This window comes from Lagopus muta, chromosome 7 (genome assembly GCF_023343835.1).
Source record: "Lagopus muta isolate bLagMut1 chromosome 7, bLagMut1 primary, whole genome shotgun sequence".
Classification (NCBI taxonomy): Eukaryota; Metazoa; Chordata; class Aves; order Galliformes; family Phasianidae; genus Lagopus; species Lagopus muta.
Genome location: NC_064439.1, coordinates 28349330 through 28376610, shown reverse-complemented (window position 1 = coordinate 28376610; position 27281 = coordinate 28349330). Strand labels below are relative to the sequence as shown.

Sequence of the window (27281 nt, the reverse complement as noted above, 5' to 3'; positions counted from 1 at the left end):
GGGATGGCAGTAGGCTGTAGGTCTTCTTCCAGAGTATGTATTCTACTGTGATATAACAGATTACAACATTGCTTATTTCTTAGACAACAGTGTTAGGAACTAAGAAAAATAGCGCTTCAGTAACAGCAGCTATGTTACAGTTGTAAAAACACCCTGATAAATGAGCAGACATACATATATTTCATATCTTCAATCCATGACATTTCCTTATGATACATAATTGAGATTTGTTACAACAGCAAACAAGTGGAAGTAAGACTATTAACAGGTTATTTGTTAAGAAAAACCTGGAAACAAGCAACAGAGTGACCTAAGAATACATACAGAAAGAGACAGAAATAACTATCGATAGGTGGTTACTTGCAGTGAATTCCAGTTTTACAGAATTCAAATCTGCTATCCATAGTCATTCTGTACTTAGAGGTGCTGCAGGGACCAGAATGGAAGGAGTTCAGCTTAATTTACTTTCTCTGTCTAGAGACAGACAAATGTTCCTCTGTAGCCACAGGAGAGACCAAGGGACCACATATCCTCTCGACCCTTACCATAGGGTGCACTATTTTCCTCTCAGATGCTGCTCCTCCTCTCCTGTTCTCTCCAGTTATATTACAAACAGCTGAAATACAAGTATAGCTCAGTTAAACAGATTTCCCATAACGCCTACACTGAAAAAAAAAAACAAACAAACAAACAACTTTTTCTGATTTTTCCAAAAATCAGAGAAATTCAGTGATTTTTTTCTTCTCTATTATTTCATTTGCTCACTTCCCTTTACTCCTCAGTTCCAAATGAAATTGAAAGAGGAAGTATTGAAACAGTAGAGAACTTTTTGCACAGTATTTCTGGTTGAAACGGAAGCAGTGAGCACTGGAAATTTTCTGTCCAGTTTTGCACAATCTAAGGAAAAGTAAACAGTTTCTCTGGCAACACAAATGTAACTAGACAAGTTATGAATATGAGTATACACTTGTAGACATCAAGGGCTGTATGATTTATAAACTGTGTATTACATTTAACATCTTCTCCATGATTATATAAACCACATTTGTCTTCTGAATGAAAAATATAAAAAGGGAATAAATCAAAATCGATGACCAGGTTTTTTTTAATTATTTTTTTATTATTTTTTTTTTAAAGAAGAAAATGTATCAGTCTCTCATTTCCCTCCCAAAACATACATGGACATCCCTTAACTCACAGGTAAAAACCTATGAATTGTGCCTTTTTCTTCTTTCTTTTTCTTTTTTTTTTTCTTTTTTTTTTTCCTTTTTGCTCAAGTCTGGCTGTTTAAATCTGGTGGACCACAGCTGCACAAGAACTGTATGGAAAAGCAAAACCTCTGAACCAGCTGAGGACACGAGCATGTGTAGTTAATAAAGTAAAACCAGTACATCAAATTGCATGGTAAATAATAACAGAATAAAGTTTATAAAAAAGGGTAGGAAGAAGGACAGAGAACATTATTTGATATTCATGACCAAAACAAAGAAAAGCATGCTGCAGTAACTGAAGTTGCTGAATGACCTGCATGAATAAACTACTCTAAGAAAAAATCCTTGCAATAATTTATCAAGCTGCTGAAGAATGAGTAACTCCCCTGACATATTTAGGTATTACAAATATCTATCCAGGTTCTAATAGAAAAAAAAATTGCTTGTGGTTTTCCATATCACCTGGGACACTGAGCTCTTAAAATGAGATCTAGTAATAGAGCCAAATTTGTTCCTAAATGGCTTCATGGACTTCTCTGGTGGTTTGTTTAGGTTGTTTATGAGTGTTTCTCCTGGGGAAAAAATGGTTGTTACGAAGAGAGCAATGACAGAATACCATTAAAAAAAAAAAAACAGGAAAATTCAGCCTGGATTTTTTTCTAGCAAGCAGGCATGAGAAAAATTAATTAAAAAGAAATTTGCTAGAAGAACCTTCAAAAGATTGCATAATTTCTTTCTGGACATAGGCAAGTGAAAAACATTATGATAACCCTTAAAAACATATCTCCAAGCAGTTCGTAAAAACACCAAGTGAAAGAGGTCTCCCAGTATTCTTTGGCCCCTCTATCACTCTTCAGTACCTTTTAACAAGGATTTTCATAACAAACTTAGCACTAATATCCTCTTAGTTAAAAATTAATAAGTGTTTTTCTCCCATAGTGTAAAATAATAATTTGACCTTTCTCAAAGCACCTTTCATTTACCAAATCATAGAATCACCAAGGTGGAAAAGGCCTCCAAGATCGTCTAGTCCAACCATTCATCTATCACCAATATTTCTCACTAAGCCATGTCCCTCAGTACAACATCTAAATGCTTCTTGAACACCTCCAGGGATGGTGACTCTACCACCACCCTGGGCAGCACATTCCAGTGCCTGACCACTCTTTCAGAGAAGAAATTTTTCTTACCTTCCAACTAAATGCTATGTCCTACACTACCTAACACCGCCCTTTAGTCTTTTTAGACTTTTCCTTAAAATTAATGTTTTCTAAACATATTTGTACTGGTCTTTTCTGTGCTACATCCTTGAATGTCTACCTATACCTGCGAGTCTAGGATCCAGTAACGAACAAGGTACTCTTGCTGAGGCACAGGCAGAACTGTGTAGAGTTGTAAGAACCAATTTTATATATATGATGCTCTTATCTCTATCTCTCTTTTTTTTCCAAGAGCAAAGAGCATTGTATTACTCTTCCATTAGCAACCTCAGACCTTTCTTCCATTAGCAGCCTCAGACCTTCAGTATTACTTGATAACCTTCATTTTTGCAAAGGGAAAAGAAATCAAACCAGTGTTCATTTTATTTGCCCCTGCATTATATTTAACTTGAATAACATCTATTTTGGGGACCAACCATAATAGACCATTGTTAATATATGGCAATAATTCTTTATTCTGGTAGCGAAGACAATTTCCAGCCTCAGTCATTGCGCAGACTCCTGCCACGCTCTCTCCTGAAGCCAAGGCAGCTTTAGTCCAGCAGTCCAGTATTTACAATACAAACCTAATTGTCTTTATTAGCCATTATATTTTTCTTAACAAATTAACATTTGAAAGACTTGGTAATTCTATTTAGAGGGTCTGTTGTGGGAGAAACAACCTCCAACAAATGACTGAATTCCTCAAGCTCAATGCAATCATAATTGCTTGATACAAGGTACAGATTGCCTTTGTGTTTTCCTAAATGGGATTAATGTTTGGGGGATTCAGTAACTCCTCATTAACAGGGAAAATGATTGAGTGCAAATGACTTCCAAGTAATGGCTTTGGTCAGATTATGAGTGTGCCAGAGAAACATATACCCTAAATGACTGAAATAGTTCTTCCAGCTTTCCTTTCTGCAGAGACTATGGATTTGAAGGGATAATAGACTGTCAGCTAGCATAATTGTGAAGTATTTTCTTATTATCTCTGAGTAAATATCTATGTGGGCCAAGCAGAAAGGCAAAATTTGAGTACCATTTCCTGCTGCTGCAAGAACAGACTGTAATATTGTGGCAGTTATCACAAAGGAGATACCATAGATGCAGAAGGGCTTTTCTGGACTGAGCAGATGTGTTCACCATTTAGTAGCAACAGCTTGTAGTTTAATTCAGAACTTCCATGGAGATGGGAATAAAGAGAAGCATTTGGTAACACAATGACTCATGCTTTCATTTATATTTTTTTTTAGTGTTTGAATCATTTTATGTCTATATGTTGAAGCAAAGCTCAGAGCTCTGTGCTTTGATAAAGCCCAGTGTACACCCATTACACAGATATCTGATGTAGCCAAACAAGGATTTAGCACTGTATTTCTGGTCCATTTTTTTCTTTTATCCCCCCCCCCCCCCCCCCCCCCCCCCATCAGTGATTAATGATTCTGGCAGCAATATGGTTCCAGGAATTTTTTTTCGGCTTCAAGCAGCTGGAAAACTCTTAGCCTCAACAGTTTACATATCTGAAAAGTAACTGAAGAGGTTGTAAGTGAGGTTCCCAAAGCAAATGACCATGGCAGTTGGAGAATGATCCAGATGCCATTCAGGGTAATGAAAATCATGGACAACAAAAGGAGCCAGTTAGACTACTGTCACATATAGTTATTTCCAGGTAACTTCCTCTTAAGTCATAACAACCATGCAGACACCTCTCAAACTATGGTCTTACAGTACTGTAAAGGCAAGGAAAATTCACTTTATAACAACTTACAACTAGAAAGTACATATAAAACACTTCCAAGATTAATAGTGTTGCTTCAATAAAACCAAGACCTTCCCTTACCTTAGAAACATGTTACTAAACTTTGCCTTCTTCAGTTAAGACACAACAACAAAACATGGAAGTAAAAGTGTGGTATGGGTATATTCTCTACGTGTCACGCTACTTATATGAGTGTGCTCCAAGGCCTCACTGCACCAAGGACATGCACAGGATACAGCTCTCTCTCACACAAATTTCAGTGCTAAGTAGTGCTGTGCTGTAATTGAGTGCTTATCTGTTATGCTCCAGTGATTTCCATCTGCAGAATGGAAATAAGTCTAGCATTTCAAAGAGCTGAAATTATTTACTTAGCATCTTCTAATGTACTATGCACATCAAAGGAGAAGATAGCTGAATGATACTGTGCAAGGGTGTTGCATAAACAGCTGTAGAGTACTTATGAAAGCTCTGTGCGGTTGGACGAGATAGTGCATCTATCTGCAGTGTACTCCAGGAAATTTTAATGAGTCAAAAACTAAAAGGCATAAGTAAGAAACTATAAAATAAGGCCTCAGAAGAATACTTCCTAATTTAATAGAGACTTCCACAGAAATCTGTAAGATATTTCATCATTCAAATCAGTTAGGCAAGCAGGCAAGCAGAGTACTGTGTCACAAGGAGGAACTGTGTAACAATCAGAAAAAGAATCTCCTGGCTTCATCTCTGAAATAGATTTCAAACTGAGAATTATGTTCCTCATGTCTCACATAACAAAGAAAATTATTATGCTTTCATTCAAAAATATGAAAGATAACAAAATACAAATCTATATTACACCATGTGTTTCTTTTGTAAGAGAAGAAAAGGCAGAGATTCTGCAACAGTTGAGTGTTAAAGTATTTCTAATCAAATACAGTTATCACTTTTGCCTAGGCTCCCACGTTACAGTCTGTTGTAGAAGAAAACTGAGGAAACAGGAGTATCAACAAGCAGCCTAGGAAATAGAAATTCACCGTAGAAGTTAGGCCTTCATTAAATTTTAGTGAGGAAACAACTTCTTCAGATCTAGATAGCAGAATGTGGGATTTGTAATTACTAACTCCATACTGAAGGAGCAGCTTTTCATTTCCAGCAATTGGGCAGATAGGAAAGGTGCATCTCCCCAAAAGGAATTGTGGCAGTGTCCCAAGCACTTGGCACAAATGTTTTCACTGGGAGCTGTTCTTCAGAAAGATACAGCATATATCGTCTTTTATTGGTTTAGGCAAAGGAATTAAATGAATTACAACTGTTTTAAGTTGAGAGAGATTCTGTGTAGATATTTTCATATGTAGCAGTGTAATTTCATGTCTGGTTGACATGGCTGACACAGTTTCTAATACTGATCATACATAAATTCATTTAGATTAGAAAATTAGAAAGCAGATGGAAATTTTCAATGGAACTACTTTTTTTTTTTTTTTTTTTTTTTTTTCTCCTTTCCTTTGTAGATTTTTCCCCCCTTCTGGTTAGTTCCAAATGCCAGTTAAGCAGTATAAGCAATATAATATAAGCAATATAATAATAAAAAAAAATAAAAAAAAAAAAAAAGGAAAAAGACAAATGATCATTTCAATATCACATACCATTTGTGATTGAGCTGTCAACTTATCATTAATCAACAAAATAAGCCAGCCTGGTGTTATATTACGCCATGCTTCTCACTTGTGCAAAAAGTCCCTTTTGAGTGTGCTGCCTATTATGACATTCTCTCTCCTAATCTTAATCTTTTTAAAAGAATAAAAAGAGAATGTATTTAAAGAAAAGCCATTTTGTTTTGTTGGGCATTTCACTACAATTTAACAGCTCTAAAACAGTCATGACTAACAACATAGTACATATATTTATATAGTTCTTTATTTACAACCATAAATTTAGGAATTGGTATCTTAGCCACGTATCATTTTATCTTACATAGAGTTTTGCAGAGTATTTTTAATGATGTTGGTGGCAATGATGATTAACGTAGAAAACACAACCTGCTTAGAGCTTTTTCTCTTACAGATCTAACAGTTCCATATCCAAACTTGTGCACAGAAAATCCGCTAGGCTACACCCAAACATAACTACACAAATTTTGCAAACTTGGTCTTGTTTCTTCCTATAAGCATCATCAAGGAAGTCACAGTGTATACCAGATATGAAGCAGTAAAGAATGAATACAGTTTCTATTGCATGTTGTAGAAAGCTGCATTAAAAGCATTTATCAGGGAACTTATCTGTAGCTTCAGAACAATGTTTTGGTCATAGGCAAGAACAGAAGTGTGGCTGTAAAGTATAATTAATGTGCCAGTCATTTGTACCCTGCTGTGAAGGTCCCTTGAACTACAGGGCAGATATGTGCTTTGCATCCAATCGCTGTTGCTTCAGGTGAAAAGCCTGGGTATGCCCACTGCATCTGGACTCCTTCCTCATGGAAACAAAGGTGCACAGCAGGAAGGCTATGTGCACTCATCAAAACCTACAAGCTGGTGAGCATGCCCGGATCCCAAGTCCCAGACAAAGCATAACAAATTACCATACTTCGGCAGACCACAGAATATTTATTCCCTGTTGTCCTAAGACTGGGGAAGTAAAAAGTGCACTAAAGGTTTAACCATACCTATGCAAAGCATGAGTTTAATGGGAGCTGAAAGCTTTCAACGTCTTCCCAGAGGCAAGTATAAGATGTTGGTTTAGAATGCTCGACAGAATTTGCCAAATATAAATAAATGTGACAGTGGAGATAATTCTGCTTACCAGTTGAGATAGGCTTGTACCTAGGCTAGTCAGGTTGAGCCCTGATCTTTGGACCATTCAGATTGCCAGCTTTCTTGACCCACATTTTTACATCTCCTGCTTCACAATCCTTGTGGATTGTGAAGGCTAAGCTTCCTCCTAAATGCAGAAAGGATAGAAGCTCATTCAACCAGTTCACTTATTACAATCTGAAAAGCATCTTATTGGTGACCATCTTTTGCTGCAAACCAGAGTATACACGTAGCTTAGCCCGGGTTCCATCTTGCAGCACAGAATCACCAAGATTGGAAAAGTTCTCCAAGATCATCCAGCCCAACTATCCACCTATCACCAGTATTTCCCCACTAAGCCAAGTCTCTTACTACAGTAACTGTTTACATGGGTTGATAGTGATAGGACAAGGGGGAATGGTTTAAATCTGAGGCAGAGGAGATTTATGTTAGATATCAGGAAGTTTTTAACCCTGAGGGTTGTGACACACTGGAACAGGTTGCCCAGAGAGGTTGTGGATGCCCCATCCCTGGAGGCATTCAAGGCCAGGCTAGATGTGTCTCTAGTCAGCCCAGCCTAGTAGTTGGCAACCCTGCCCATGGCACAGAGTTTGAAACTAGATGATCTTTGAGGCTCTTTTCAATCTGGCCATTCTATGATTTTATAATTCTATGAACAGCTAAACATTTCTTGAGCACCTCTGGGGACAGTGACTCAACCACCTCCATGTGCAGCCTGTTCCAGCATATGACCACTCTTTTGGAGAACAGACTTTTTCCTAACATCCAACCTGAATCTCCTCTGGAGTAACTTGAGACCGTTCCCTCCAGTTCTATCACTAGTTACGCAGAAGAGGCCAACCACTACCTCACCACAAACTCCTTTCAGGTAGCTGAAAAGTTCTCTTCTGAGCCCTCTCCACAGACTAAACAATCCCAGTTAGTTCAGATGGTCCCCATAAGACTTGCGCTCCAGATCCTTCACCAGCTTTGTTGCCCTTCTCTGGACATGTTCCAGGGCCTTGATGTCTTTCTTGTAGTGAAGAGCCCAAAACTATGCACAGTACTTGAGGTGTGGACACGCTGGAGCTGAGTACAGTGGGACAATCACCTCCCTAGTCCTAATGGCAACACTTTCTGATATAAACCAGGATGCCAATGTCCTTCTTGGCTACCTGGGCTCATGTTTAGAAGAGCTTTGACCAAACACTAAGGTCCATGTCTTCCACAGCATAACCACCACTCAGCCCTGTAAGGCAACTGAGGAAGGATACTCATGCAGTCAAGCTCCAGTCATAGCAGAAACACAGCAACAACTAGTGCTGGCACCAGTTAACCCCACCAGCTCAGACATCTGCACTAATACAGCCAAGCACAGAAACTCTACTGATGTACCTAAAGACTCTCCAGGACTAGTTAGTGGATTTGAGGTGAAATATAAATACATAGAGGGAACATGAAACAGGACTGAACCTCATCAAGGACAATTCTCAGGGCTCTGTAATGGATAGGCAACAGGTTTACATCCTTTGCTGGCTGGAACTGATAATATGCACTGAATTACATCAACACAATTCTTCTAATCTCCTGATCATTTCTCACACTTTTGTCAAGGGATAATATTCTTCATTATTATAATAATTCACAAAAGTCTGAGTATATTATCCTTACTTTTAAAGTGATATATGATATAATAAGAAATAAACTTTACATTATAGTCAACCTAGAATCACCGTTCATCCTTGATGAACAGTAAGACTGTCCTGATTTTGTCAGAAATGTTTTCAGAGTGAAGAGAGAGGGAACAAATACTTAAATGCTGCAAACATACAAAACACATGACACTGAGCACTGCATGTACCCAGGCTGTCTAGCTAGCAAGACGGTACTTCAGAGACAAGGCATTAAACGTCATTCAAGATCTGCATGTTTAAAATCTCTTTGAATGTATTTGGACTGTTTTTCCTCCTTGCTTACTTGATGAGCCCTCAGGCAGTATAACATAGACCAATCAAATCAAGGATTTTTGACACCATCTCAATAGAAAAAAAAAATTTATCTTGTTCTCTGAAATACTGGAAATGTTACTAAAATATTAAAAAACTCATCCTGAAGATAATTTTGTTGCAGAAATACAATGTATATTGTTCAACAGTTAATACTGAGCAGACTAACCTTATTGTTCCTGCTCATTTCATCCTGAAAATAACTCCTTTTTAAATTGTTACGGTGATAAGCCATATAGCGTAGGAATTTGAAATATCCATATTCCTGAGGTTCAGAAGACTGAGATAATACTCAGCAGAACTTCAGGCACCAAAAATCTTTTGTAACTACCCAATCCTCCCATAATGATGAATAGTGTAAACTTACAATGTTTTAGTTTAAAGTTGTTAGCCTTTAAATCCCCCCAATTATTCAAGCTGAATAAAGCGTTAGACCAATCATTTGAAATCTGATTGCTCAGCTATACTCTGGGCAGCAAACCAAATTTGTTTAAGACTAATTTTATTTTAGGCTTGAGAATTTTTGCTCATCAAAGGTTTCTGCAATAATCATGTTAGCTTTACATTGAAACAGATGCTTCTAATAGGAGGACTAAAGCCTTCAACTGAAGTCTTTACTTAGATGAAGCCTTTATTCAGACAAAACTCGTACTTATCCCCTTAAACACAAGTCAGTGTAATTTGTGAAAGCACTGAAGGAGGACACAAGACTGAGCTAGCATTCTGCACTGGAGTTTGTCCTCAGCTTTCTGAATAGAAGATTCAATGATCTTATTTAAAACATCTGAAAAAAAAAAAAAAAAAAAAAAGAATTTCCAGGGATGGGAATGATTTTAGACTATATATTTTGAGAGTAATAAGAAAGCATGGAAAGTCTGAATAGTAATTTGAACTTCTGCTTTGCTTGCAACTTCAGTCGCATGGCTCATGGTTGCAGAAAATGAAGAAAAGAAGGAGAAGATGAAGGAGAAGAAGGAAATATGTCTAGGGACAGTTTAACAGCAAATAATAAAAATGTCAATCCAAAAAGACAAGTTCTAATTGCAGTAGATCATTAGGAAATCTGCTCTAGGTTTTCTCTCTTTTCTGTAAAGATGAATCAACAAATCAACACTATAAAGTTTTCCATCTGTTTTGACTCTCCATCTTTAGGAAAGAATTTATGTGGCACATCTAATAAATAATTCACGCAATAAATTGGCGTTCAGTCTACCTTGATGACTGTTTTCTCTCAATTATGGTAATGAATTCCTTATTCTGATATTTTAATACTGTAGTTGAGTTGGATACAGTTGCATATTGTGTAATAAATGTTACTTTGAGCATAGCTAGAGTTGTCACGGATGCCAACAGGGCACTTGTTGATACCCAGTGAAAATGAAGAACAAGGACAGAAGTGTCCAGTCCAAAAAAAAAAAAAAAAAAAAAAAAAAAAACAGGAATGGAAGAAAAAGAACTAGCTAGGCATGGGAACTTAGAGCAAGGGACAAGAGAAGAGATGAGGAAGGTGTCTGAAACAGACTGAGATAAAAAGTTGGACAGGTTACATTCAGACATACTGTATACGAATGGGATGGCAACAAGACATTGTATTGGCCAGCTAAGAATAGGCAAGTGGAAGGAAGACGTAGTGTGCAAGTATAAAAATTAGACTGTGCACTAGTTAAAAAGAATACAGATGAAGTGGTTGAATTTGAGTAAAAAAGGGAGAAAAATCCAGGTTTCCTAGGACATTCTGGGGATCAGGGCTAACTACAGATCTGCTTCAGGGAAATGCTTCTTGCAATTTACCCATCTTCCTCCCATCTATGACAACTTGCTCCTTCCATCACTTCCTCTGTCATAGGTCCATGGACAAATTTAAACATCTCAATTCCACGGAAGGTTAAACTGCAGAGTTCGGCTGTTATTTAATTGCCCATTAAATCTTAGGAAAAAAATTACTGTCAGAGCCCTGAGTGCCTGACTGGCCCTACTAGCTTCATCTAATTATCCTTCCCATCCCTGGCCATGGGCTAGGAGCCTCATTTCAACTCAGCCCAGGGTCTTCAATCTCTGCCACAGTGATGCTGTGGGATGTCAGTCTCCAACTCTATCTCCTGCTTTCCTGGTCTGAGTCCTGCCCATGAGGGCATCACCCAACAAGGGCTTCTACTCCAGATCCCTCCAAGGGCAGCCTCATTCTTTCTTCTTCCTGAAACTTTTACAGAGGCACAGTCATATCCACAGATGATAATAGCAAAGTAAAGCATTTGGAAGCACAGAGAGTACAGATAAAGTTACCTGAATTTGACCCCTTTCTATGAAACCACTTCATGAAATGTAACATAGAAAATCCTATGACAGAATTAATAATTTCATATCCCATAAAAATGTGGTGACAAAGGCAGTGCTGAACAGCAAAGTCAAACTGTGCCTGTGCTCTTTCATATGACATTCTATGCATGTATGAAGTTGGAAACAGTCTGGTTAGGATAAAAAAATTGTATGAATGGCAGTGCTTCAACTAAAAGTCAAAATAAATCAGAACAGCTTCCCTCTTTCAATATTCTCTCATCACAAGCTGGATAGAATCTGTTCAGTTTCAGAAATTATGTCAGTCTATATTGTTTTCCTAACTTGCACCTGCCTGGAGATGAGTCAAATCTGTTGAATCAAGGTTGTGTTTGATTTGATCTCTCAGTAATGTTCTAGCTGTTTTTCAGGTCTGTGCTTTAACTCCCACTCTGTACCTGACTGGTTTTATGGCATCCACCTATCATCTATCCTTCTTAGATAAAAGAGTTCTGTAGTTATGTCTTTTCAGTGTTTCCATTTAGGTATGACAGGTCAACACCACAGGATTTCGCTTCCAAAAACCACATTAAATGTGAAACGTGGTACAAGAATAATTTCCTGATAAATCTTTAGTATCTTCAGTGACTATAAGTGACTTTAAAAAAACAAAACAAAAAAAAAAAAAACCTAGTTTTTGGTTTCCAGTGAAAAAGAGCTGATTTCCTGAAATCAGTGGTGTTCTGTTACAGTCCTTATCTCACCGCTCTTTGTCGTTTCTAAGAAAGGCAGATAGATATTAGACATCATCTGATGTGATAATGTGTTACATTTATAAGTCTGATATGAATCATCCTTCAAGTAAAGCTGTGGCACCAAACTTACTGTTCTCTGTACAAGATCTGGCATACAAATTAGTCTGCTGCCATAAATTTGAATTATGACACAGAAAATGCCAATCTTACCCACCTGCTAGTAAAACCAAAGTACCTACCTGGATTATTTGCCCTGAAGTGATTGATGTACGACAGGTTTTAATTATGTGTTTTATCCTGGACCTGCTCCATCAAAAAAAAAAAAAAAAGCCTACTAGGCATAAGCAGCAGCTTTTGAATAGCTGTGTTCTTAAGCTTTCATGTAAGCCAGTTAGAAACACTTTCTGCCTCATACAGAACTTTAGCAATGCTCATAGATATGCGTGCACCAAGCTTTCCTCTTACATTTGAGGTCTAACTGTTGGCTGATCAACACCTCTTCTCAGGACCAAACGGGCTATGAAAATACTGGAAAGCTATATTAAACACTGAAATGATGTGGACATTGAATATTAATATAAGATTTTGCTGTGAGCAGTGGATGACTATAAAACAGGGAGGAGTCACAAGGAGAAATAAGCTTTTTGTTTACAATGCTGTCTGTCAAAGCACATTTTTATAAGATTGTGGTTAACAAGCAAAGATTAGTTATAAAATTACAGTACAGAAAATTCACACACACATCACATGCACACACAATTTTCATTTGACCCCAGGCACCATGGTGATTCCAGCAGTTGCCCTGGGCCTCATGATCTCTGCGGTAGCCAAGATCTGACAAACAGAGACACAATTATATGCCAGCTGCTTTGAAATTTGGATCCTAAGACAATTACCCTACTTGCTGGCTAGTCCAGCTCAGTATTTGCTAGACATCACACACCAGTACATGTGTTCTTACTCGCTGTGATTGTTGGCGCACAGGCACATGGGCCACAATGGTTTGAGGCCAGACTCTAGTTGTTGGCCTCTGTGTGTACACAGAGGACTAGTATGCACATCTCCACACACAAGAGTAGACCTCCATACACAAATCTACACACAGAAGGTGACTGAAGTCTCCTCAGCCAGAAAAACAATTAGAAAAGGAGATGAATACATCGATTCCTCCTTTTTCCTACCTTTGCTTCCTTCTGCACACATCCCATACTAATTCTCATGCTTAATTTGTCCCATACCCCAGGCAGTAACTCTCTCAGACCAAAGGGGAGCAGCAAGCACCAGTACTGGATATCACCCTCTACATGTAGGGCGAATGGCACAGCTGGGACAGCTCTGACAGATGCCACATCCTTTCTTCTGACTGGGACATGAGGCTCTCCCTGACCTGCCATCATACTCTTTCATATTTGTGGAGATGAGCTTTTTGCCACAAAACCTAGAAAAACTTCAGTGTCAGACTTCAATCTGAACAATCAGTTTTGTGGCTGAGACAAGGGGGACTATGTTAATTACACTGAGGAACTGCAGACACACAGAAGAAAGCGAGATCATGTCAGGTCCCTGAAGTCAGCCTTCACACAGCAGTTGCAATACTGCAAGCAAAAGGAGCCACCAGTTCGGACTGAGTCTTGAAAGGGGCTCTGTCATTGTGAACATAATAACAATAAAAACACAAGAGACTTGAGGCAAATATCTGCAAGGTCAGATTCATAGGCCTTAGTGGGACAAGGAGTCCCACAAATTAGAGCAAAAATCAGACAGCAAGATGACATGATGTTTGTAATACAGGAGGCTCAGTGGTTTATATCTCTTTGCTTGAGTTTGCATTATCATTCAAGTGTGCAAAACCTGAGCAAACACAAAGGCATCAGAATTGCTAGGTCAGGGCAATTACTCCTGTAATAAAGAGCAACACTGTGGCAGGAGGTTATGGAGTTACCTTTTGCACTGAGAGCTGAAGGGACTTGCGTTAGTTGTGATAGAGATCTGTAGGTCAGCATAGGAAAGACCTACAGATCCAGATTAAAACACTGCGCACCACAGGAACATTCTTGCCATATCTAAATCTGAATAGCTTGACCACAGCAGACACTGCAGCCAGTTCCCAGAAGATCCCTCTGCTGCCCTAGGCCATGAGGATGGTAATAACTCCTGACTCCTCTGCATTGAGCACCACATGAATCAGATATTACATGCCTCCAGCCTCCCACTCCATTCCCTTAATATGGAGGCAAAAGCAGCAAAGGCTTTTGTTGCTTTCTCCCAGGCTATTTGTAAACACAGAAGAAGGTCATAAGTGTTGGGGCCCTACAGCTGTGCAATACCTCCTTCCTGTGGTGCCCCCCAGAGGTATCCCACACAGCTGTATTGGGCCACACCATTCTGGTTAACAGAAGTCTTGTAGGTATTTGAAACTCCCCTACCTGGCAACGTTATGTTACCTGGAAATAACTTCATATTTTCTGAGGGATGGTGAAGAAAATAACACTGTTTGGAGGCTCTAATCCCACTTGCTGGGAACCACTTGTATGCCTCAGCCTTTTCTGTACAGTGATGCTTAGTTAGTTTGGCTGCAATAACAAAAACAAACGTGAGGCTGCATCTAACTCACGCTCTGTGCGCACATCTCCCCCCATACCTACTGTCTGTTCCTGCTTCCAGCTGCTCAGGCAGCACACAACAGCTATGGCGCCCTCCCAGCCTCGGCTTCCTACAGCAAGCAGGCACAGCCTGTGGGGCTGGTGCATGCCCTGGTCCTGCTGCAAAGCTGGAAGCTGGCCAAGGCACATGCCCAGGACTAGCTGAGTCAGTGTGAGAGACTCCTAGGCTTCAAAGTGTAGCTGAGCAACACATTACATGTTGTGACCTTCACAATGGTCCTTGGCCCTTCTAGAATACGAAGGTAGCATACTGCAGAATTTGCCTTTCACTCAGCTGTCAGAGAAAGCAAGAAGGAAAAGCTTACTGTCACTTTGGACTGTGAGATGTATTGCAAGGAAAATTAATAGGTTTTCCGTATCCTCTATTTCTGAATCAGAATTTGCTTTGCTTTAGGGAGAAGCTAATGATGGCTAAAGAAAAAAAAGTAAAGACAAAGAACTTACAAAACCAGATATATTTTTTCATCCCCAAACACAACTCCAAACAATTTCTTAGAGAACATTCCACTATCATTAGCACTAGGAAAAAAAAGAATGCTTTCATCTGTTTTCTCTGTAGCCTCATGTTTTGTCATTCTGTTACTTCTCACGTAAATTATTGTAAAATATTGCTGCCATTGTGCATTTACCTCTCTGTCTGCTCTAGGAGACATCACCTTGGGGCCATCAGAGCATCTCTTCGGTTCTGAGTGTTTTACTCTCCAGCCTGCAAAAGGATTTGCCATTATCACAAGGTAAGCTTGTGTTATCCTTAGAGCATTTCTGCTGCAAGATAGTGTCAGACTGGCAGCACCCAGAACTGCAGCCACGGTCCTGTTAAATGCTGAATAAAAGATGCTCTGTGCTATAGAGTTTTGCCCAGTGAAGGACAAAGAACTGCACCATCCTGTAGCCACTGCACAACTCTACTCAGCAAAATCTCTCCTTCTCCTCATTCCTCAGCTCTGCCCTTACTTGTGTCTTTGAGATCCCCTTTTCAACTACAAGGTGTAAAAAAGTTGTACTTGGGCTTAGTAGGACATTTTTCCTCCCCCCCCCCCCCAATGGTCAAATGCTCCAGGAGCATTTCCTTAGAGCATCTGATGGTATTTTTAAAAGGTGACTCACAGTACACCTTGCTGGGTTTTCCTTTACTTTAAAATTTTACTGCATTGCATGGATTGTCTGACAGAAAGATTCCCACTGCTATTTTTTATATTCTTGCTAAATATTCACAGCTAGCTGCTCTAGATGATAAAATACTGAGCTCAAGGGAGCAGAGACTTGACTCACTATGGCTGCTCCTACTCTGCCTCCTCACCCATCTCATATCACTTCCTCAAAGAAAAGTCACCTCCTCCTGGCACTCACACTTGGCACATTGTTTGCACCTAGGTAAGTGGGTATTAACCTGACCTGTCAGCACAGCAGAACTTTGCACTCACATTTTCGCAGAGCAGAACACTAAGGTTAGAGCAAAGCCCTGTGAAATTGAGCTGACAGTTCCTGTAAAATCTTGTATAAAATCCTATATGCCATTCAGAAAGCATAGTAGTATTTCCTGACCTTTGGAATTCCATTCGAATCATATTTAAAATAACAGAAGTAATACTAAAATATTTTCTTTTTCACAGTTTTTCTGTTCCTGTACCCATTCTGAAAAGGCTATTTCTAAATGCAGAGGGTGGCACTGAACTCCAGTTGGTAAGGAATTTCCAGTACAGTCTTGGCAATTGTTTCCTGTAGCTGACAAAACACAAGACCAAGCATACCTTATGGGGAGACTTCCTCACCAAAAAAATGCAAAGACTGGTTTGTTTGTACCCAGTCACACAGAATGCTGTCTCTGCAGAACATTGCACTAACTGCAATTAGACTTCACCTGCAGCCCTGGGGAAAACATGCAGAAATCATCCCTCCAGATGGTGCAGGGAGAGGCTGGAGGGAAGAGACGCTCCAAAGTTCCCTGACTGTACAGAAGCAGCCAGTGCCACTCTCCAAGAGCTGCACAAAGAGGCTTTGTCTCAGCTGATGAGAGATCCCTTTGAAGCTCGGGAATCCTGACTGGCAGCATTTCATATCTGGCCATCTTTATGGTTGGAGCAATGAAGATTGGGAAAGAAGGAAAAGACAGGAAAGGAGAGAGCAGCTTGTCACAGACGGGATAGGGGAGGAAAGAGAAGAAAGAGGATCAGTGCAGAGCAGAACTGGTGAGAGGGTATGACTTCAATGTACATTTTTCATTACCACATCCCTCCAATTTTTGGTTTAAGGCTCTCATAAAAATTGAAATGTCCAGTCTATTTTTGAATTTTAGTAAGAAGAGGGGAAATAAAATATGTCCTTGCAGCCAGGAGCTAATTCACTGTAAAAAACATGAAAATCTTCAGTGTAAAAAATGCATCATAAGACAAAATAAGCCTAACACTATTAAGAGCACACAATTTGAGTGCATGCATTGTTGGTTTCTCTATCAGATCACAGGGAATTTTATAAACAAATTCCTAATACTTGCAAACAAATTGGCATTTTTTGCATCTAAGTATTTCTAGGTTTAAAAAACTCAAATTCATTTCCTACTTCTGTACTGTGCTATGGTTACAAAATATTTTTACCCCTCCAAGTCTTGCTTTCTCCAGCCACAAACTGCACAACTTCCTTGTTGAAAGCTGCAACAATGCTGTAGCTGATTCTCCTACAGCAGCAAGCATTTTAAGAGTGCAAAACATATTCAAAGTTCCAAAAATCTGCTCCCTCAAGACAGCTTTCTTCACCACTGTTGACATCCTATTTCTTTACTGTATAAAACACAAAAATGTCATTCACCTCTACAACCAACTCTTCCCCCCCCCCCCCCCCCTCCCCCATAGTTCTACTTTATTCAATTAAAGGTCATTTACTGGAGTTGCAGCAGCAAAAAACAGCTCACAAAACAATCTTTCACTTCCAGATCCTTGAATAAATAAAAAAAACCAACAACACTTCATTTGTGATATTCTATTACTGATTCTGTTACTTTCTGCTCCACCATTTAAAACACAATTTTGATCTTACGAGCCAAGAATCCCAGAATCAGATATTTCAGAGGGAATAAGAGTACTAATAGTATGAGTTTTCTCACTGGGTATAAAAGAGCACTAGAAATTACTCCCCACATGTAAAAATAAAAGTGGCAAGCATTCAGTGAGGCCAAAGCAAAAACAGTAGAGAAAGTCATAAACCTCAAGCATTTGTGATTCTGTCACAAGTTTTGAAATTTTAAATCTTACTTTTCTTGAAAATATCAAACTTTCACTTTCTTCTGAATATGCTTCCCAATGCTTTCAACACTTTTCTCATAAATTCACAGGATTTCAAGCTTTTGTTCATCACTTAACTGCAACAGAATTATGAAACATGCACTGGAGAGACCCTCCAGCCCTGATTTCTAAGTATACTCAACTGCAGATGACAGCCACCATGAAAGAAACAGGTCTGAGGGAGGTACACTAAGGACAGTTGGCCCTTCCTTCAGGAATGCTTTCATCTTTGCTATAATATACAAACAGCTAAGGGAAAAAGAAAAGAAAAAAAAAAGATCAGCATTTTCTTCTTCCTCGTACAGTTCAAGACAGGAAAGTGAAAGAAAATCCCCTGATGATTAATTTAAAGGGCAAGGAGTGAGGGATTTTTATTTTGAACAACGGAGTGAATAGCAGTGAATATCAGGGATTTTCTTGAAGGTCTACAACTGGTCCTCAAAAGGGTAGCAGTAGCCAGGTAAGTCTCTGCTGTGACTGGGACATAGGAGACTGAATCACCAAACTCCTTTAGCCTCTAAATGAAATATTTAAAGCCTCTGAATAAAATTTATTTGCAGTTTGCCTGCAACTCTTGTGCTCACTGATTTCAATTAATCTGCACTGGCGGAGTACATCAGCCAGGCAGAGTGCTGCTGCATTACAGTGCCTTGACTCCATTAAAACACTGCGCTGCAGCTAACTGGGACAACCTTATGTTTATCAAATCCTCAGCTGGCCCAGATGATTCAGGAGAAAACCAGCCCTGGAAGAAGGAAGTAGAAGCAAGCTGCCCTGCACTGCACACCTGAGGGCCTGTATTTGGGAAAAAAAAGATAGTGAGCCCCCATGCCAGGAAACACACTGTCACCTTCCTGTGGTTCCCTCCTGGGACACCATCCCTGTAGGCACAGCTTCTCTTTGCTCTCAAGGAAGCAGTCACAGTGCTCAGAGCAGAGCCACTCTGTGATTGCACTTCAGCTGTGCTCTCACAAATGCTTTATAATGGTTGTTGAAACAAAGGCAAATATTGACATGCCTTCAGTTGTTTTTTCTGTTTTCATTTCTGTTCCCTTTGTCACACAGGTGGAACACAAGATGGAAGTATTGACTGGACTCCCTTGGCCTAGAAGAAATAATACAGTATTTAAAGTCTATGCATATGATTTATTTGGCACTTGCCTACAGCTCCTGCGCTCACTGATTGCACTTCCTCCACCCATCATGGCACAGAATTCCAAGTGATGGTCACCCAACTGCGTTCACACCCACCATTAGGGCCTGGGACCCGGTCAGACAAAGTGGTGAAAGTCAGAAGTCAGCTACTGTTAAACAGGGATCACCAGGGTTCAAGTACTCCTGCTGCCTCCACCATGATTCACTTGGTAGGGACCAGAGTGCCATGGCTGAAATCTCACCCATCAGCACCAAGTCAAATATTTGCCATTGCTGCAGGCAGGTCCCACCTCATGTCCCAGTGGCGCCAGCCGGGCTCCTCGCTGTTAGCTGACAAGACATCATAAAAGCTCAGCAGCAGCAGTTGCCTCATATGCAAACAGGTACTTATTAACATCTCCTTACTGGGTCTGACGCTGTGTAACATGTCCTGAGTTCTTTCTGAATTAAGCACATAGAGGTACTGAGAACTTCAGCCATAATGATGGTACTAATGGCCAGGTACACTCAGCACTTACCACCAGCTGTCTATCCCCTTCCAGGAAGCTTCTCTAGGCACACAGGTGGGTCCCTCATCCCTTCACTTTCTCTGGGACTGTGCTACTCTTTCTCCTGAGCACTCCAAGCCTGTGCCATCATTAGTTTTGCTTTTCATTTTTAACTCTTTGAAAGGAGTGTTTTCTTTCTTATATGGGGTTTCACAGCTTCCATACCAGGTTCAGTCTCTCAGTGGTCAGGCAGGAACTGCACTAAGAAACAGCTGTCAGCCTTCTGCTGAAATTCTGGGAGCTAGTCAAGTAACCCAGCAATTTTCAGAGAAATACTCCAGCATTTTTCTTTAGGACTTAAGAAATTCATAAAATAGATATGTTTGGGTTTTTTTTTTCCTCTCCTATACTACATCAAAATAACCTAGCTTTTATACAGTAAATTATAGCTATGGAAGAGCAGAATTACTAATGCAGTTTTGAAATAGGAAGCTCAGCAAAAAAAAAAAAAATTAAAAAATTAGTTGACATACCCTAGATCATTGAGTGGGGGTGACATATGTAGCAGTAAAATCCAGATCTACTGTGCACAGGAGCCTTCCTGTGCGGTACAACAGAGCTGCAACAGTGCTGAAGGGCTCCTTCAGGCTCTTCCACAGAATAAATAAATACAATTTCCCACTAAAACTCCAGGCATTTCCTGCTATTAAGCTGTTCATTGGTTAACACAGCAATGCCAACAGATCAGTTTTAAAATATTTGCCACACAGAGCAACAATTAGGCTCAAAAAGAGGTCATCCATATTGTTAGAGGTGAATAACGAGTGCATCTTGCTCTTTCTTGGCACCAACTGCTTGCCTGAGTGCATAGATATGAGTTATGTCCCCTAGCATATGTCACCCAAGTTAAAAAATTTTGTTCTGTACTGTAAGCTCATATTACTTCCAGCACATTGGATGCAATCTGTGTTAAAAAAGATTTGCATCTGACTGAAAAAAAGCAGCTTTTCTTCTGTGAACTAAGCACGAGCTGACTTCTCCAGTTCTCTCTCTCTTTCTTTCAGGCACCTAATTATCTTGGGAAAAAATGACCTGTTTATCAAGTTAAACAAAACAACTACTCTCCAGAACAGACCAATAAAACAGGATTTATAGGAAGAGTTACAGTTTTATTGGCCATCGGCTTAAGCTTTTTGTCCTATTTTAGGAGAGCATCATTTTAATTAGGGTTTATCCCCCTGCTGAAAAGGTTATTTAACTATATTGTCATAAATAAGGAATTACATTGTTTAATACAGCTGTAAAAAAGGAGGTTTATAGATCTCATGACCACAAGGGTTCATTCAGGTCTCAAATAATTAATAGAAGTGGATCTATAGCAACAAGTTCACAACATGCTTTTGCTTGACCTTTTTGCTCTACATTTTCTACCACTCTGGGACAGTTCTATGTAATCGCACCAAAATCTGACCTCCGTTGCCCTCTGCTGGCTACATCTTTTACTAAGCGTAACTCACAGTGCACAATCTCAGATGTTTACTGGGAAAGTTACAGAGCACCCTGGTCAGGCTGCTGGAGGCAGGAGCTCTTGGGAACTACCAGCAGCAAAGTTAGAGTTCAGCTCTGCTAATCACCGCTTCCATGTTAATGAGTTTAATGCACAGTCACAGTACTACTTAAGACAGACAAATTATCTTGTGAACAAAGTATATTTCTGTTGTTTTAGGAATGTTTAAAAAAATATTCAAACAAAAAAGTGGATGGAGTGCTTTACCAGTCTTGAACATGTTTTTTAATGTCTAATGCTATGATATCCAACTCTAGGTTACTGATATGTATTTGTCTCATGCCAGAAATGAATTGCATTTGTTAGGAATACAGTACTTTATGAGAAATGCAGTTGTGGGCAGAGTCCAACCCCTTGCAGCTCAATTTCCTTAAAGCCAGGGAATGTGGCAGTTACCTGGTTGGCACAGACAGGTGAAATAAGATGCATCTCTCTGCCATAGCAGCGAAGAGCATTCTTTATGGGTTAAGTGCACTGGAGGAATAGGGACGTTTGCCATGTCATTGCCTTTGCAGCATCTCTTTCTTGACTAAGTACACTGTCTGTTGTGTCTCCTTTCACAAGTGGCTCATTCACTAAATACTAAAAAAATGCTCTCCCTTCATGCATGCTCCATGTGCTTGGCAGGTGCTGATCACACATGCTGTAGGAAGCTGGCTTCGGAAGTGATGAAAATCCTCTTTTTCACAGAGATAACGTAGCTCATGATTCCTTAATTTCTCAGCTATACCCTCTTCCTTAAAAACTGTTGCGATCTGTTTTCACCAAATACAAATGGCAGAGCACCATTTAGCACAACACCATGTATGCTTTTTGTCACCAAGGAATATACTTCACAAATTGAAGCCTACAGATTCTTTATGTAGCAAAAGAATATTTTAAATGAGAAGAACAGAACATTTTAGACATCTTGAGCTCAGCAATTAGACCAAAATAAATTCAGTTTAGTGGACACAGCAAATTGTTGAGTGGAACTGTGTTTAAGGAAGAAACAATTTCCTTAAGTAAGACACTGGGATAATATAAGGACAAGGCAGAAAAGAAATGTTAAGTGAATCACAGTCTCTAAATGGAGAAGTGGCCATTTCTCTTTTGTTCTGCCTGAGTTCCCCTTCAAAATTAGCAGCAATGATGTCTCTGTGGTTTTCTTTCAAAGTGTTTTAGATACACAGAACTGTATCCATTTTCCCAACGGTTCTTCAGTAGACTTTACCACTACTGCCTATAATTTTCAACCTACTTGCTGGAAACTCTCAAGACTCTGCTGGGTCTGCTAAGTAAGCAAGGTTTTTCACATGACTTCCTGGGTTCCTCAAACAAAAGAAAGTAAGGAAATTCCCCTTTGTGTAGCTGTCATTGAGTCATTTAATTTTGAAGACTGCATTTCCTTTAAAGGAAGGAGAAAAGGGGGAGTCATTTACTCATCATCCAGTGTTAGAACATCCTCAACCCATTTGTGTATAGTATGCTGAAAGAAGAAAGCTAGGATTTTCAATGAGGCAAAAGAGGAGGCCCATTCTCACTGACAGAGAAGATGCTCTGACTGCAAGGATCCCCCTGGCTGCTCCAATTACAGCTCCTTTGTAGTCAATGCAATATACAATGCAAAAGCCCAAAAGCTACAGCCTTACTTAATTGATCCACTTCCTGCTGCTCTAATTTGGCTGCATGCCTCTTGAATTAGAAAAGAGAGCCACTATTTCCTGGGAGCTGCACACCCCTAGAAATGTAAAGTGTTCTTTCCTTTAGATCAACAGCCTCCTCGGGTCTGGGCTGGGTTGAGTCAGATACGAACAGTACAGCATGGGTAGAAGAAGTCTCCTGAAACAGAGGTAACACTCACAATGGTTATAGTCAAATTCCTCAGTACCACAACAATTTCTCACCTGTGACTCATGCTGGCCATTTTGCCAGGACTGTGTGTCTACTCCATTCAGCCCCAAATGGGAACACTTCCTCCCACACACCTCCTGGCTTGAAAATAAACATACAGCCTGACCTAATGCTTCACACCTAACACAGATTAACCTAAAGAAACGATATCACTAAAACAATGTGCTTCTGCAGGTTATTGTGAAAGGTTTATGAGACAGCTAAGTGCAAGTGTTTTCATGTAACCAGATTCTGGATACTGACTGGAGCTAAATACCAAAACAAAGTAAAATGCATTTTGGATTTAAAAAAAAATTTTAAAAATTACTTGAAGAGTTGAAAGTAAAGTGGGAGTGTTGGAGTGTATGTACTCCCAGGAGATAAGACACAGATACAAAAAGAGCCTTTCCTCTCATTAGAACCAAATGCTAAAGTGTCTCCTTTGTTCAAGAAAATCCACAGAAACTAGAACTGTCATTCATGAATCTCTCTTTCTGGGTTCCTACTCATTTTTACCAAACCATCTGTAAAACAGGCTCCATCTTCATCGAAGCAAAGGCAAAAGAAAATTTACTTTTGACAAGCTGACAAACTGTCAGGAGGGGTCCACAGCAGGATCCCTAGAAAACTGATTAAAAAGAAGACAGCCTTCTTTTCAAGATGTTATGAAATCAGGTTTTCTAATGGTATCCTATGGCTTTTTTTTGTATTTTCCATTAGCCTGCAAAGGAAAATGTTCAAAGGACCCTGCCGTGAAAACACTTTCTATAGAATAAAGAAAATTTCCACTTCCATCTTGAAAGCAACATGGATGCTGGCCTGCTACACATTAAAACAACAGACAACAAATGAAGTTACCATGCAAGTTCTGGGAAAAGGAAATGTAAACTCATACTTGTTTCTCCCTTGTCCCTTTTGATGTCATACATACATTCATCTAAGAAATGCAGATAAAATTTAGCAGAGGATAATGAGTCTGAGGAAAAGTTTCAGAACATCCTGGCTTCCCTTACAAACACCAAATCAATGCCACATCCTTAGCTCATGACAGAACCCATTAAAAAAAAAAAATAAATAAATAAATAAAAAAATCAGTGAAATCAGTGGAAAAACTCCCAGTTGGCTAAAGAAGATTCTTTAAAAATCAACTAAACCACAATTAAACATAATTCTTTTTTTCTTTTTTTAATGAAAAATAGCTTTTTAACAATGGTGAAATTCTCATGAGGCCATTTGTTTTCATTTACCAACTTTTCTCTCCTTGGTGAAGCAAACTGAACATAAATAACATATTTTTCATCTCACTAATTCCCAAAACTTTTAAACTTCCTTTCTGTCTTTTCCAATGGAAACAAACAAACAAACAAAGAAATGAGAGGCAGCATAAGAGGGCAAAAGGCTCGAGAAGCTATCGCAATGGTCACACAAGGGAACAGGCCCATCTGGAACACTATAGGGATGAATTAACACAGAGGCCAGCAGCTTGGACGGTTCTTTGGTTCTTTCACTTTCTTGGTTGTCCCAGCAAATAACTTTTTTCCTTTGTTTTTTTTTGATGTTGCACACACTGATTAAAGAAACACAAAAATGGTACAGTGTGGAATCTAAGAAAAAATTTCAGAGAGTCTTAAAATATGCTGGCAGAACTGATAAATTTCATATAAACGCTGAACAGAAACAGAAAACAATCTGTTTCTTGGACAGCTCAGGGTATATTGGGACCACATATGGTCTGCATGATTTTTCCCTCATCTGTCCATTCAGTTTTCTGAAGAATATTAAAATACAGCAAATCTCCATGTTCAACCATAACAGCTAGAAGATCACCTTGATAAGCTTCCACACAAAAATAAGGAAGGAACCAACAAAAGGCATTTTAGTTTTTCTTTTTCACTAAATCTATCTTAACCGAAGTAAATTCATTTTCCCCATTTCAAGTCTGTATTGTCCATGACATTTTGAAGCCATCTCCTTGTAATTAACTCACTGCTACCCACGAGCATCTGGGTAAGCACTGGACTGCTGGTCAGAATCAAACCACCACAATTCTGTCCTGTTGCTACTATCATTTAGGTTGTACTCATGTCTCAAATCTTCAGGTCAACTATGAATACATACACAAAAGATATTTCAATCATATAGCTCTCTTCTCAGTCTCTGCCAGATGTTAGAAAGTAATTAACAGTAAGACTACATGTCTTACTGTTGACTACTAAATGCATTAGTAACATCATTTTTTCCTTTCTTCTTTTGATTCTTACGGAGTTGCACATATTTCCCATTATTCTGCTATTCCGTCAATAACAGCCTTCAGCCTTATGTTTAGCATTACTGAAGTCTGGAGCAACCGTCTGTCTGCCTTTTTTTTTTTTTCCTTCAAATGTATTTTAATTAGCAAAATATTTGAGCCTTGAGAAGAGATTTACTGCACGTCAGCACACAAGATGATGTTACTTAGGTCCATAACACTTTCTCTTTTTTTCATAGCCTTAATTTTCTGTATTCAAGTATCTTTTTTGTTTTTCTAAGTACTGCTGCACACATTTTCTTGGCTCTCTGCTGTCAGGCCTCCATAACAGAGCTCCTGAACAGAGATGAGTGTTGGGAAACTGTCAGTCTGCAGTGTTATAACAAAGGCAAACAGGTTAAGCAGAACAGGCAGATTCTACACTACTTTACCGCATTCAAGATGTTACTCTTTCAATTTGCAGTGTTTTTAAGTTCACTTAGCAGAGTAAGTCTCACTGTAAGACCTGAGAGCTTGAGTCAGAGCCTCACACTTTGAGGTTAGTAAGCCAAGTAAGAAATATCTACCTGGTTATTCATGTTGGAAGGTCAAAAGTGACTGTACTTAATGTCAGGCATATCACCCACTGCTATGGCCTGAATAAATTAGTCTATTTCAACTACACTAGCTTCTAGCAATACATAGACACAAAACGTACACAGAGGTTCAAATAACAATCAGACACAGAACAAACCTTTGATTTGTCTTTTTATCCAGTACTGTCATACACCAAACACAAGTTACATATCTACAGTAGTCTTTTCTTTTGCTAACAAATCATCAGGACAGTTACCCAGCTAACTGCTATCTATTACATCTTTCATCTCTTGTATCTGTCATTCTTTCAATTCTTCCCCTCTTTAGCACTTTCTCTAACAATCCTTTGATTAATTTGGGCGAAATAATACTCTACCCAAACTAACGCAGAGCTACTGGCTAACACAAGGCTTCTGTCATCTCTTAAAGTAAGTACTGGAAAGTAAATACTGGTGTTAACTACAATTCTCTGCAGTTATTCAACACTGTAGCATTATGCTTCCTGAATAATGCCATTTGCAAAAGACATAAAATCCATTATACTTTCCATTTATACAGAAATACGTGGAAAAATATGCTTGCTTTCAATATGAAGGAACTCTGTGAACTCTGTTTTTCCTCTAAATACCTTCAGAGATCCATAACCACAACTGAAAATATTTTCTACTATCCCCTCATATTTCCTACTGTACAATTAACAAATGTACAGTTCAAAGAGCGATGGGTTAGGAGGGTACTTTACAGGTTTATAGCTAGAAAGATTATTGTGGTGGGGAAAAAAAAAAAAAAAAAAAAAAAAAATACGCTCACCCACATCCTAGTCACATAGTAGAAAACTCCAAAAGGAGTGATCACCAGAAAGAGATCCTCTCCAGTTGCAGTCAGCTCTTAAACGGGTCTAGGAGAGGTGCAGCCAGGCTCCACTCCTTCCAGTCACATTGCTGAATTGCCTTCACCTGTGCTCCCATGGCTGACTCAGTCCTTGCCTCAGGTGATCAATCAGTGGTTCAGGCCATGACCAAACAGTCTCATACACCTAAAAAAATCCCATATGCTAGCATAACTTTCTAGTATGAGGTCAGGTAGTTTCAATTACTGGCTTTAAGAAGATGCCTTTTCAATCATAACCTCTTACTTAAAGGGCAGCTGCTTGAGTCACATTAATCAAGAGCCAGGCTTCACAATTATTGAAACTTCCTATATGTGTAAGTCTCAAAAGGAAAAGAAGAACAGACTGCATATACAAAAGAGCATTTCATAGAAAGAATTACTTCGGACACACAGGCTATCACTGAAAGGATGGAAGTCTTATGAGGAATATGTTTGTACTGGATTGTTTTATTAGGTTGTTTCATTGACCATTGTGGCCAAAGCTGCACAAGATCTACTGTTATGTATTGCCAACATTCCCAGCAAAGGTAAGTAATAATATATGTTGTTTCACCATGGCCAAAGGCAA

General features: G+C 39.2%; 1 long non-coding RNA gene across 1 annotated transcript; it reads right to left on the bottom strand.

Annotated features, from left to right (window-relative positions):
* On the bottom strand, positions 1 to 26694 carry LOC125696249 (uncharacterized). The gene is made up of 3 exons (XR_007378246.1): positions 26633 to 26694; positions 15268 to 15344; positions 1 to 616 (listed from the first exon to the last, which is right to left on the bottom strand). It is a non-coding gene; the product is annotated as an uncharacterized LOC125696249 (long non-coding RNA).
* Positions 26695 to 27281: the final 587 nt, after the last annotated feature.